The 14,301-nt window shown below is 32.5% G+C and overlaps 1 long non-coding RNA gene and 1 pseudogene across 1 annotated transcript; both read left to right on the top strand.

The window, feature by feature from the left end:
• Positions 1 to 2,306: 2,306 nt before the first annotated feature.
• On the top strand, positions 2,307 to 4,979 carry LOC127870465 (uncharacterized). Its single transcript, XR_008044834.1, has 3 exons — positions 2,307 to 3,307; positions 3,654 to 3,920; positions 4,042 to 4,979. It is a non-coding gene; the product is annotated as an uncharacterized LOC127870465 (long non-coding RNA).
• Positions 4,980 to 13,375: 8,396 nt separating this feature from the next.
• LOC127870159 (uncharacterized) overlaps positions 13,376 to 14,301 on the top strand; it is a 43,713-nt pseudogene continuing 42,787 nt past the window's right edge.

Below are 14,301 nucleotides of genomic sequence, written 5' to 3' on the forward strand. Positions count from 1 at the left end.
TGCCCAATGCATAAAGTTAAATGTAATAGTCAAATATTACTGACAAGAAATTGCCATCACTTTACTGGATACCTAAATTGCATAAGACGCCATATAAAAGTCGTTTTATCGCTAATTCAGTGTCTTGTACCACCAAACAATTATCAGTGTATCTTACATCTGCATTAAGTGCTATTAGATATCATATAGCTAAATTTTGTAATAAAGTTTATGAAAATAGTAATATTAACCTATTTTGGTCAATAAAAAACACCTTAGAAGTTATTGATAAAATTGAAAATAAAAAATATAAGGTGTCACAGGTAAGTACTTATGATTTTTCGACACTATATACAACGCTTCCTCACGCTTTAATAAAATCCAAACTTGTTTCTTTGATTGAAAAAACTTTTTCTAGAGAGAAATGTTTGTATCTAGCTTTAAACACTAAAACAGCTTTTTTTACTAATCAGATATTAGATAATTACATCATTTGGACTGGTCTTGACTTTTGTGCAGCACTTACTTTTCTTTTGGATAACTTGTTTGTTGAATTTAATGGTAAAATATTTAAACAAATTATTGGCGTTCCTATGGGTACTAATTGTGCGTCACTTAAAGCTGACCTTTTTTTATATTGTTATGAAAGCGAATTTATGTTAGAATTATCTAAAACTAAGCAAGTAGATTTGATTAATTGTTTTAACCTTACTAGTAGGTACATTGATGACATACTTAATTTAGATAATCCATTATTTGAACAATATATTCACAAAATCTACCCAAAAGAACTAGTCTTAAATACATCGTGTATATCCAATACAGACGCTGCGTATTTAGACTTACATTTAACTATTAATAATAATTTGATCAAAACTAGTTTATACGACAAACGGGACGATTTTAACTTTGAAATTGTAAATTTTCCGTTTCTAGATGGCAACATCCCTAAAGGACCTTCCTATGGTATTTACATTTCGCAGTTGGTACGTTATGCCAGAGCATGTTCGTGTATTAAAGATTTTAATGATCGTAATCTAATATTAACTAAAAAATTGCTAAAACAAGGCTTTTTGTATCATAACCTAAGAAATAAATTTGCTAGATTTTACTCTAAGTATGGTGATTTAATTTCAAAATATAATGTTTCTTTAAAATGGCATTTAAATAATGGAATCTCCCATCCATCATTTTACGGAGATGTTTTGAAGCGTGTCCGCAAATTAAAATATGTTAAACCAAATGTTCATATTAAACTTTTCAATTTAATTACCTTATTTTTATCAAAAGGATACGATGCTTATGTACTTAAAAACACGTGTTTGATGGTTTTCGATTCACTATATCTTTCTTCCCTTAAAATTTGGAATCATTAGTGATATTATAGGCATTTTTCACTGTTGATTAAAATTGTGTCATTGTGTCGTATGAACAAATCTGCATGAATACTACATTATAGGCATTTTTCACTGTTGAATAAAATTGTGTCATTGTGTCGTATGAACAAATCTGCATGTAAACTACATTTGGACTCAAATCGTACATCAAATCATTTCTGTCTTCAGTTGTCAAAACACCTATATACTGTTTGATTCCAATAATGTCGCTTTAATGGAATTACCATTTTATTCATTTGCTTCTTAATATTAAATCACCTAAACTTGTTTTATTAGTAGCACAGCCCCATTAATATTTTTATTTAGTACTGCCCTTGGAATTTGTTTACGTCATTATGGATTTTTGGGACCGACTTTCCCAGTTGTAATCTACATGCATAGGTCATTGGGTTTATAACGTTCCATTTTATTTATATTTTCTCTCTGATAGGCGTTTCTTGATTGATTTAATTACTTTTAATTTGTTTAGCAGTCACATAAAAACCAAGCTATGTAATATGGACTTTTTACACCCATTATTGCTGCTTCTTCCTGTATTTGCGCGATGATTATCTCAGATATTAACTATATGATTCTATATTCTTAAATCTTTTCTATAAAGAAGGAATGTAGTTGACAATTGTTAATAATTTTATTTGATCGTTCGTCAAAAAGTTGTAATTCTGTTACTCTTGTATCTTCAATGCAATTGAGTAATTAAATAGTAATTAAATTGAATGCGTTTTAATTCCCGTTTATTATTGTTTAATTTGAGTTACAATGCTATGACGTTAAATTTTATTTACACTTAAATGTATTATGAATATTGCTGGGCCAAGTGTGAGGTTGAGCGCTCTATAACCAGGTTTAAACCCCCAATGCTTTGCATTGACCGTTCCAAGGCGGTGACCCCAGCTTTATTCATATTTTGTGTTTATGTTGGTTTGTATTGTGCTGTTTTGTGCTGTTTGGGCAATCGGTCACTTGCCTTAAATAAAGGAACCACTAATTGTTTTTAATGAAAATTCAATACTGCTCCAGCGGCTGGAGTTTCACTTCTTTATATTAATTGCAACTAATAGCAACGTTTATACAGAAAATGTGAAACACTGATAATTCTGCTGGCCACTGGAAAGCTAGGCAATACAGAACTTAAAGGAGGCACACCCAGTCTGTCATATGCAGATGGCATAAAAACACGTGTGGCTGAAGCTATGCGCTGTCGCTTTGACCTTAGCAACAACAGCAAATGTGTTGTTAATGCCACTCAGGCATTAGGTCTAAGCAAATGGCCTGTCGCAGATGAAGACAAAATAAGAGGTTTTTATAATTGTTCAATGGGAGTTGTGTTGCAAGTTTCATTTGCCTTCTGATTAATTGATATTGCCGTTCGAGTTCTGTTAGTAGTTCCATTTGCCCGCTGACTAGCTTGTTTGCTGTTGTGTTTGAAGTTACATTTGTATCCTGAAAAATATATATTGCCATTGTTTCTGACCGAATGTTTAATAGGGTTTATTTTAATATATTGTTTATCCTGGGGCTGAAGGTTTAAATGATAGAAATCAAACTTTGTGCTTAAAATTAGACATATATGAAACCTTATTAAAATAAAGTAACTAAGTTAATTAACATGTACAAAGTAATGTAACTCATGGCCACTGGAGAGGTATACTTTGCATGTCAGTACATGTTTAAAGTAACGAGGATAACATTATAATACTTATTGTAATGCTGTGTGTTTGTATGACACTAACATTTAGCCTATAGAATAATATATCAAGAAGAATATTTATTTTTATAAATTAAGTATTCAATGCTATTTGCAGACTTTGGTGATGACACTGTGCAGGCTATTGTAGCTGCCTTTCCTGAAACCCTTGGCAGAGAGGGCTTTGATATGCTGATTTAGTGATGACAGAGTGGAAGACTCTCAAGAAGATGCTTGTTAAAAAGTATTGTTTTACACATTCAATTACTTAAAATGTACAGAATGCCCATAAGTTACTAACTTAGAACATAACACTGCAATGCATCATATTTCATTAACAATATAATGTACTAAAATTTACCTATACTGATTTGCTCTGTATTGTCATTTAAATTAAAGTGACCACTCAACTCAAATATTATGACTATGTAAAATTAATCATTCATGTAACACAATATGTATATACTCATTAAGTCATGTCACACAAGATCATGAAGAAATAAAAACATTCTTGTACTACTGAGGATATGTGGAGTTCCCAAATATCAATAAGGTATATGTAGTGATTTTAATCAACAACTATTGTACAGGCATGGTGTAAAGCTTACTGACTGTGACATAAAATGGGATATGGTGTTTGAAGAGGACTTCCCTAATATCAACCTCATCAATGACCTGGTGCAAAGCCTCCCTCCTACAAGCGTGTCCTGTTAGACCAGTTCCTCTCAAATGAAGCTGATTAAAACAGCACGCAGATTGAACATGAGGACACGACATTAAACAGCCTCATGCAGATCAAGTTGTTGTCATCAGATGTTGCTGACTTTGATCCTAAACCAGTTATTGATTATTGGCTGGTAAACAAATTTGCTGAAAATTCATTGTTAATTTGTATATAAACTGTAAAGCATTTACTTTATTGATAATGCTAATTCATATAAAAATAATATTTACACATAATTTTGAATTGTTCTCCAGTGTGCAGCAGAGAGACCACATGGACATAGGCGGGTCAATTATGCACGCAAGAATGTACAGGAAGGTGTCAGTGTTGTTGCGAGTACTAGCCATGTCGAGTTGGAAGAAGATGAAAGCTCGCCAAGTGAAACTGACATTTTGAATGCAGTTTATTGTGGCGTGCAAGACGATGACTCAGACTGTGTTGTGGATTTTTAAAATGAAAATGAAATGCTCCTTAAATCTTTTTGTTCATAGTGCAATTATAATGATAAATGTGTTCAATAGTTTTCAGAACATGTTTCATCAAACTAAACAAGTACCATGTATGGCCGCTTTTCGTGTTATTTTATTAATATATATATGTAGTTGGTAGGTCCTGTAAAAAAGAGGAGGTACTGTATTTTTTCCCAGTTTATAGGACCTACTGTCCTGTAAAAAGTTGACTAGTTTGGCGGAGACTGAGTTTTCGCATCCATGGCATCTACGGCGAAAGATTGCACACATTATAAATATCAATATTTACAGGCGAATGACAAATAACTTCAAAATTATTCTCTTGAACTTTTTTAAATATCCTTAAATGTCTGTTTGAATACATCGGTTTATTAATAACACATTTAAATAACACTTTTTCATATCAAATGAAATGTTTGTATGCCCTTCTGCTTGTTTCTATAGAAATCATGTCAAACGAAGAATTCTACTAACAATATAAGTTGTATAATAAATAAATTGTGAACATGCTAAAAATAATTATAAGAAAATAGATAAGTGTAAAAAGTAGATATTATTAAATGTTACTCGAGTCTTAATTTTTAGGAAAAGCACTTTTGGAAAATTACAATCTAGCATTTCAACACAATGGAATTTGTTGTTGTGTTTTGGACATTGTTGTTGTATGTATTGATGGTGTAATTGATAGTGTTTTTTTTAAACATGATGTTTGTATTCTTATGAAAAACTAAATGATATGTTTTGAAAATATGTGAGATTGGTTTATAAAAAAATGATTTAAACTGTATGGTTTGCTGGTCGATGTAAATATAAGTGGACTTTGTTGCTAAGCAACGCATGTAAAATTACAGTTTAACGTGTATCACAACTATTTTTAGAACGAATATATATCTGATAACATATATTTAACAAAATAAATGTGTTCTTAAATTTAATTTTATGTCTTGCTCATAAGTGTGGATTTTGATGTAACATACATTTGAATGCGATTTATACTTAAAAACGTTGTTAACGTCAAAAAACCTCTGCAGTTCTGTTACTTAAATAAAAGATTCTCAGTAAGTTATGAGGCTATATCTTTAAATTTGGTATCTATCTATCTATCTATATATATATATATATATATATATATATATATATATATATATATATATATATATCGATTTATTCACAGATAAGGGACAGATAGTAGACAAAGGATGACTTCAGGTTTGCGCCATTTGTAGGGTTTTGGGGCGAGGAATGCTATGTGCCAAAATACCCGGAGATGCAAGTCATTTAATGTTTCATTAAAGTTTCATTTATCATGACAAAGAAAGGCATGTTAAGTGATACGAACCGTCGTTGTTTTTCCTCGCGGTGAAAACTAACGAGGACTATCGAATCGTTGGGTGCTTTATCACGGAGGATGAAACGACAGTGTCAATCGCCGAAGCCCTACAAGTGATGCAAAAGAATTTCTTTACGCATTAACCTAAATACGTTCTAACCGACTTCGACGAAAGTGAAATCGGCGCCATAGAACACGTTTTTGAAGGTATGTTTATGCACTAAAATACGGAATTATCCATTAATTCCTGGGACGAATACGTCCTTGGTATTTTCGAAAGAGTGTGGTATCCTCACCATACGGTATAGTTAATCACAAATGTCTTTATGTTCGCACGCTCGTTATTGCGTCAGAAAACAACTGTATTCTCTATTAAAGCCTCTGTCTTGAAACAGTGTTTCATATAATATTACACGAACTCTTTGTTGTTAATACCTAATCGACGTAAACATAAATGTCATAAACATAAATATTGAAGTGGGTACATTTATACGGTATTCTTTTCATATGAGTTACCTAGTACGTTGTAATGTGCATAGGTTGCTACGGTATTTTCCGCAAATCTTTATGACAATGCCATCACCAGCCTTACACGAGCTATCAAAGTTATCCTTGCAATATTTGAAAATGTATTAATTATCACATGACCTTAATGCAGAATAAATGCTCAAATGTTTTAAAACATTTGACAACTGGTAAAATGCAGTAAAAGGCCACTTAACTGCAGTTAGAAACGAACATGGGCTTGGTCGTTGCAACTTATACTTACAAATGACAAGACAAAATACACAATAAAAGCAATGCAAGTGCATGGGTCTCCATTCATATTGCACGAAGTTGTTTTATTCGCTTTTTTCTTTCTCACATTTTACACAATGTGTTTCCTGTTGTTTATGACGGATATGATCAAAGGCATTCAGAAATGGGAAGTAAACATCGTTGCTGGCACATCAAATGGAATCGAGTCTCAACATAAAATCTTCAGGAAAAGCTACCTGCATCGGAAAACAACGTTTAGTCTTTACCACATGCTACTTGTCTTTCCGTCTCGTTTCCGAGCGTATGTACACATTTCAATACGGCAACTAATTTACGCTTTTAATCAAACTACACTGTAATGTCTCTATATGCAAAACTAAATTTGTGTGCTTTCCGACAGGGAACATAGTCGGCACTTGGTCCGTCTGTCCATCCGTATATCTTTCATCTATTTTCTCATCTGTATTTCCGTCCGTCTGTCTTTCCGTTTATCTTTTTCTCTGTCTTCCCTTTTGTTTGTCCGTCGGTCTGTTACATTTGATGTGTGTCCGTTATTCTAAAAACAAATCAACGGATTGACTTCAAACTTCGTAGGTACAAAACTATTTAACTGATTGATGCATAAAGGATTGTGAGAGATGGTGCAGTTTGATATTTCAATAACTTAAAGCGGGTATATACGATCTTGTCAAATATTTATTTATTAATATAAAATGTGTAAAAACTTATTATACATTTATTTCAATATAAACTAAAATAAAAGTTAAGAAGAACATGTGTCGAAAAATGCTAAATAAGCCAGATATTTAATTCTGAAATCGAAAAAGGCTGTACAGCCGAATTCGCCAGCATGTATATCATGCATGTACGATGTGAATCTAAATTTAGTTTAACGGTTCATTTGAAATTCCTGCAGCGATATCGATTCATACGACACACGAACACTTACTAAAAAGACGAATGCATCGGTTATTGTAGGAAAATAATTACGAATTATCTTCGTCACAATCGGCTCGGGGCGCTAATTTGTATTTGCTGTATTTTATGAAATTCGTCTTAAATGTATCATTTTTCTTGCATATTGTGTGTTATTATAACATATTTGTATCAATATTTTACAATTCAGCACATATAAAAATCGTATATACCCGCTTTAAGCTTTGCTGGTGATTAAGTTCTTCCCATCTATTTGTTTCTTTTTTGTTCGAGCATTGTGTCAAAAACTACTCGACGAAAATGACGTCAAACATCATAGTTGTTAAGTGGCTGATGAGGGAGAGCTCAGTACCTAAGATCCATAACTCTAGATTTTCTTAATGTTTGAGCTATACCTCTTTGTTAAGTTATGTAAATGCCTCTTTCTCGTCTTTGCAGCTATCAGGATTTGAATGTTTAAAGCTCACAAAAGTTCAAAAACTACTCTGTGTCGAGGTTTCAGAGCAATTGTACAATCCTCCATGAAGTTTTGTAAAACATTGTCTCGAACGCATGGAAACTGCGAAAGATATTAGGAGGTGATATTGCTGTCTTCGATGTATTTGCCTTTAGCAGTTGCTACATTTCAATGTTTTGGAAAACACATATATACATGCCTTTAAATAGAAATATGTGTAAACATTTAAACTGTTGAAAAACAGAGTGAAATGACTCATTTTGTAAATGTGTTGAGCAAACAATGACGTTATTGTTTATATATTTATGTATTAAATATTAATTTATGCAATAAAAATTTGTCAAAAAAAGTGTATTTGTGAAAATATTCTGAAAAAAAATCCAAAAGTAATTGACATAACATATGTACACTAACTGTTTGTGAATTGAAAGATGCAAACAGCATTGACATCTATTTGCAATCGTCCACTTTAAAGCGGGTATATACGATCTTGTCAAATATTTATTTATTAATATAAAATGTGTAAAAACTTATTATACATTTATTTCAATATAAACTAAAATAAAAGTTAAGAAGAACATGTGTCGAAAAATGCTAAATAAGCCAGATATTTAATTCTGAAATCGAAAAAGGCTGTACAGCCGAATTCGCCAGCATGTATATCATGCATGTACGATGTGAATCTAAATTTAGTTTAACGGTTCATTTGAAATTCCTGCAGCGATATCGATTCATACGACACACGAACACTTACTAAAAAGACGAATGCATCGGTTATTGTAGGAAAATAATTACGAATTATCTTCGTCACAATCGGCTCGGGGCGCTAATTTGTATTTGCTGTATTTTATGAAATTCGTCTTAAATGTATCATTTTTCTTGCATATTGTGTGTTATTATAACATATTTGTATCAATATTTTACAATTCAGCACATATAAAAATCGTTTATACCCGCTTTAATAAATATCTATTTCGTGGTAAACAATTGACCTCTTTATTAGCGGCTGTCTGAGAAAAACGGGTAAAATTCTGGAAATTCAGTGTCGTAAACGGACAAAACATGAATGGCTTGTATGCACTGTAAAGTATTTCTGTGGATAATTCGTTAATTAGCTTTGTATCTTAAAATGACATTATGTCTAACAAAATTTTCACACAAAAGTGAAGAAAGAGGCTGACAACATTTTCCAAGTGAAGTCATTTGTTGTTAATCTTGGCGATGATCGAAGTTATCCTTGATGTGACTGCAATCATTGGACATCGCACCATATGCCATGCGAACATATGTTCAGATCATTATGTACAAATGACAACGTGGCTTGGAATATCCTTTCTCCGCTGTACCAGGGGGGGGGGGGGGGGGTGCGTATACGGGAGCTTACCGCGTTTAAGTGAGAAAATTGGAACAAAACTTCCAAGATGGCGTCGTTTTAGTGTTTTTCGTGAAGGAGTAGCGGATATTTTCACCCGGTAAGCCAGTTTATATATATATTTCTTTTAAATTAAAGCGGGTATATACGATCTTGTCAAATATTTATTTATTAATATAAAATGTGTAAACATTTATTATACATATATTTCAATATGAACTAAAATAAAAGTTAAGAAGAACATGTGTCGAAAAATGCTAAATAAGCCAGATATTTAATTCTGAAATCGAAAAAGGCTGTACAGCCGAATTCGCCAGCATGTATATTATGCATGTACGATGTGAATCTAAATTTAGTTTAACGGTTCATTTGAAATTCCTGCAGCGATATCGATTCATACGACAAACAAACACTTACTAAAAAGACGAATGCATCGGTTATTGTAAGAAAATAATTACGAATTATCTTCGTCACAATCGGCTCAGGGCCCTAATTTGTATTTGCTGTATTTTATGAAATTCGTCTTAAATGTATCATTTTTCTTGCATATTGTGTGTTATTATAACATATTTGTATCAATATTTAACAATTCAGAACATATAAAAATCGTATATACCCGCTTTAATAAGCCCTTTCGGCTCTACGGTGTTTGTGCTCCCCTCGGTTTTTTGTTTCAATACCGTAGACGTCGGAATAAAAAAGTTATTGAAGCAAAACCGTCGACAAATTTGTTGTTTAATTTCTTGCCCTTCAAGATGTTGGATGTTCGAATATCATTTTCTCTCACAATAAACAGTATGTGTACATGTTTACAGCAAAATATAACATAAATCACGATTATTTTATTATCTCGACGCGTGTTTATGTCTATTAATTGATTTAATGCTGAATTATAACGGGTAAACCCCCTTTTTGGAACTACACTTCCTTTTAAGCACATTTAAGGGCCTGACTTCCAAATGATAAACAGCTCTTTCCTTTGATAGAAGGGTTTATGCGAAATAGCTTTCGTGAATGAATTCCGCATTGGTGCGAATGTTTTGGAAAACATTTTTAATGAGGAAATCAAGAGTTATCTTTTTTTTATAATTGTTATATTATTAATTTTTATTATTATATGCTTTATCGCGTACTAAACGCTAACATTTAGTGAGTGTAATATAAGACATTCGACGGTATTATTAACACAGTGTAATTCTTACCTGTTTATTTTAACACATATGCACATACTTATGTTTGAATATGCATCAAACGGAATACTATGCCTACTAAACGGAATACTATGCTTACTATTTCCAAATATCAAGACGCCAGTTATATATGTCGAGGATGCCGAGATTTAAAAAAAGACGGCGTAACGAAGTGTATACCGCTCTAGAAAGCGAAAGGTACATGAAAACCCACCAATCAAACAAAAAAGATTACGTCGAAGTACCACGCCAAACAATCAGATATACGTGCAATATAAGTGTAATGAAAAACTAAAAAGAGTAAAGCCGTTTCGATACTAGAATAAGGTTGCTGTAACCAAATACTGCCATTGTTGAGATTCGGAATACATGAAGCAATTGGAATACCTGACACCTGCTAAGAAGATGCATATCGGTGGATGTTTTTATTAATGAAAACTTAAATATTAATTGTTTATTTAATACAATGACATTTGTCAAGTTTTACCATAACAATACTGCTACATGTATGTGACTTTGATGTGACACATTTTGGACGGCCTTCTTTTAAACCAGTTCTAAGTTGGTAACTATATTAAAATCGCAAAAAGTGAATTTGTAGTGGATATAAAGATTTGTGCAAATGCAATACACGATATGATTTCAGTAGAAGTCATCAATATATACATGTACTTTTTTCTCTTTTATACATATGTGAATACATATTATTTAAGACTTGTATTGAAGGAGTAAAGTATTGGCTCACTGAGAAAGATTATTTCGTTTGTTCCTAACATTGCCTTCTAATCGTAAGTAATGTTAATGTGTCAAATGCATAACGAATTCATTCCTACCCAAATCTGTTTTTGATTATGTAAGTGCTGAATACAATTGAAAATGTATGCAGATACATCGTTGGAAGAAATGACGTAACACATATAATGGTTTATTTTCAAAAAAGAAGTGAGAAACTAGCATCATGACATATACGGAACAAAACGTGTAATTAAATAGCACTCATAGCAATTATATGTCAGACATGTCTATGTAGAAAAAATAAAATAAAACAAACAAAAAAACACATAATACATCAGCTGTACATTTTTTTGTTTGGTTCGTTTGTGTTTTTTTTGCTGTTTTAGTCCGGCTCTGTTGAAGGACTCTCTCTTGCATATTCTACATTTAAACTCATGTGGTCCATGAATGGGGAATGGTATCCCAGTCTTCCGCTAATTTTAAATTCCTAATTACATAATTGTATACTGCAGCGAAAGATGCACTAATGATCACCCTTTAACCTTCATCATCTGAAAAGACAGTAAAATAATGGTTAAAGAAAATGTCATATCAGAATTAGGTCGACACGTCATAAAATACATTTAATTAATTAAAATATTACTGAAAGGGCTGAAAAACATTATATTATCTCGTACATCAGCCACCCCACAACCCATCTTTAAAATCGGTGAATTGATACAGTTGGTCGGCAGGATTTGTGTACAGCGTTTTTATAATTCTACAGAAAAATGATTAAGAAAACACTTATATTGCACCACATAAAATGCTATAAAACTATAATATTGAAGTACACATATAAACTTTATTATAGATGGGTAGGTATTTCGTGTCAATCTCTTTCACATATGAAAGAGCTGTTGGTCATTTGGAAGTCATGTTATGCTGCTTAAAGTACATATAGATGCATAACTTAATTTAGATGATGCAAAATAAAACACTAGGTATTTGCCAAGATCCATAAGAGTCGAATATATACGAGAAGTAAGAGCGTAATCGTGCGCAGCGAAGCTTTCTCATATAGAATTGAACCTCTTATTGCTTTCTTTCGAAATAATTTCATGTCTCCGAACTAGTATGCAATACGCCCGGTGTTTGTTTTTTAATATGCGGAGTAATGCTCCGTTTTAGATCCATAATTAATGAACGCCTCAAAAATAAACACCGGATTAATGTTCACAGACATTTTTTCATACAGATTTGATATACATATTATACAGCTGAACAAAAAAAAACACATTAAGCCCTGTTTTCTCGGCACACGCACTGGACATGCACCTTTAAAAAACGCTATACCAATTCCAATACTTGTGCACTTAATAGATGGTAAACAATGACGGTTGAAATCCGTACGTGGGAATTTTTCTGGTAACCAAGAGCGACGTCAACGTTCATGAAGCCTTTCATTCATAAATGTATATATGCGTCGGGTGTCAAATCCAGCATCACCGGATGTAAAATCTATTTTTGACCTGCATATTATCCACTGATGTGTGCACCCGCCAATTAGTGTAAAATGGATTTCAAACCGGTAGGTCGATTACATAAAATCAGAACATAATATCCCTTCCAAAAAGGGCACTCTGCTGCTTAATAGTACATGTATATTGCAAAAAGTGAAGCTCCCCACGTATAATGTCGCAGTTTATAACAATAAAGTTATGTTTCATCTTTTGTAATGTAGCTTGAGGTTTCGTATCTTTGAAAAGTATGAAAGAGGTATATATTTAAACAGAGGAAACGTTCTTTAAAACATTCATATCAATGGTAAATTCATTCACGAAAAAAAGTTCGTGTATTACCTTCTTACATGGGTATGAGCTGTGTTGGTCATTTGGAAGTCATATCCCAAAATGTGCTTAAAAGGAAGTCAGTTCCAATAAGAGGGGTTAAACCAATAGTTTTTGGCAATAAATTAGTTATAAAAAATAAAAACGGCGTCGGGAAAATGAAATAATCATGGTTTAAGTCATATTTTACCATATTTTACCATATTTTAATAAAAGTCATATAACTTATCTATGTTGCAAAGTATAGGATGTTCAAAGTTGTCAATGGGGCTTGTTGCATTGATTGACTATACTTTAAATACGTGTTGAAATTCAAATAAGCATACGCGAATATTATTGCTACTAAACAGATGAATTACCATTGCCACTTCTGGTTGATTTCTGGTTGATTTTCATGCTGAAAGAGTGAAGAGGTTGGACACGTATTAATAATAATAATAAATGACACTTGTTGCTGGCAAGCTAACTGACTACGATTGACTGGTTTGAGCGCCTTATATAGGCATCCAAATGCTGGAACTGAATGCTGCAGGCATCAAGATGCTGCAACTGAATGCTGCATTGCTGGCAGCCAATAAGATTCCAGAAGTACCGAGGCGGTTAAACTATTACAAAAACAATAATATTGTAAACAATACTTAATCACTAATTAAGATATGCCGCAATATAAATTAGCGTTTTTCATAGGTAACAAAAACATTAAAATAACTACACAAAACATTTCCCAGTTATAAAAACTTTTAAAGGTTTGAGGTGTCTAAAACTCTCCAGCATTACGCCACACATTTTGTAAACTAGTGCTGCATAGGTGTGATTTTAACGGACTTAAAAATGATTCGATTGACATGTTATGCTAAATTATTATAAAAATTCCTATATGGAGACACACATTACAAGTATCATAATTTCAGCTATGACATGTGAAAAAGTCAACGTAAACAATATTCTTACGTCAGAGTTTAAGAATGCAAATCGCGATCTGATTCACAATCTTAAGCGCCAGCCTAAGATGCTGGAACAATAAAATTCTTATATTAAACAATGGATGGCTTCATTAAATATAAGCTGTATCCACATGAAACACATCAAAGAAATGGATGAATAGAGGAAAGCTATGCTCAAAGTGATATTATGGGAATCTAACAGTTTATAGGTGTCTATCGCAACCGTTTTTTTTTTGGTGTTTTCACTTCATATACACTTATATTTATTAATGCAGCATCAACATACTAAAACAATATCACGAAAAGAAACAAATAATGCATTTGAATATCAACCGTACTTTCGTTTGACAACTGATCCCGCATGTACAATGTGAACCTAAATTTAGTTTTAGTGCAGAATCGTTCATTCGACACAAAGACATAATTTGGTTTTACGGATCATTTCGGCTTACAGGACAGGGTGAGTCACGTAAAATATCGATTATAAAATAT

This window comes from Dreissena polymorpha, chromosome 2 (genome assembly GCF_020536995.1).
Source record: "Dreissena polymorpha isolate Duluth1 chromosome 2, UMN_Dpol_1.0, whole genome shotgun sequence".
Lineage (NCBI taxonomy): Eukaryota > Metazoa > Mollusca > Bivalvia > Myida > Dreissenidae > Dreissena > Dreissena polymorpha.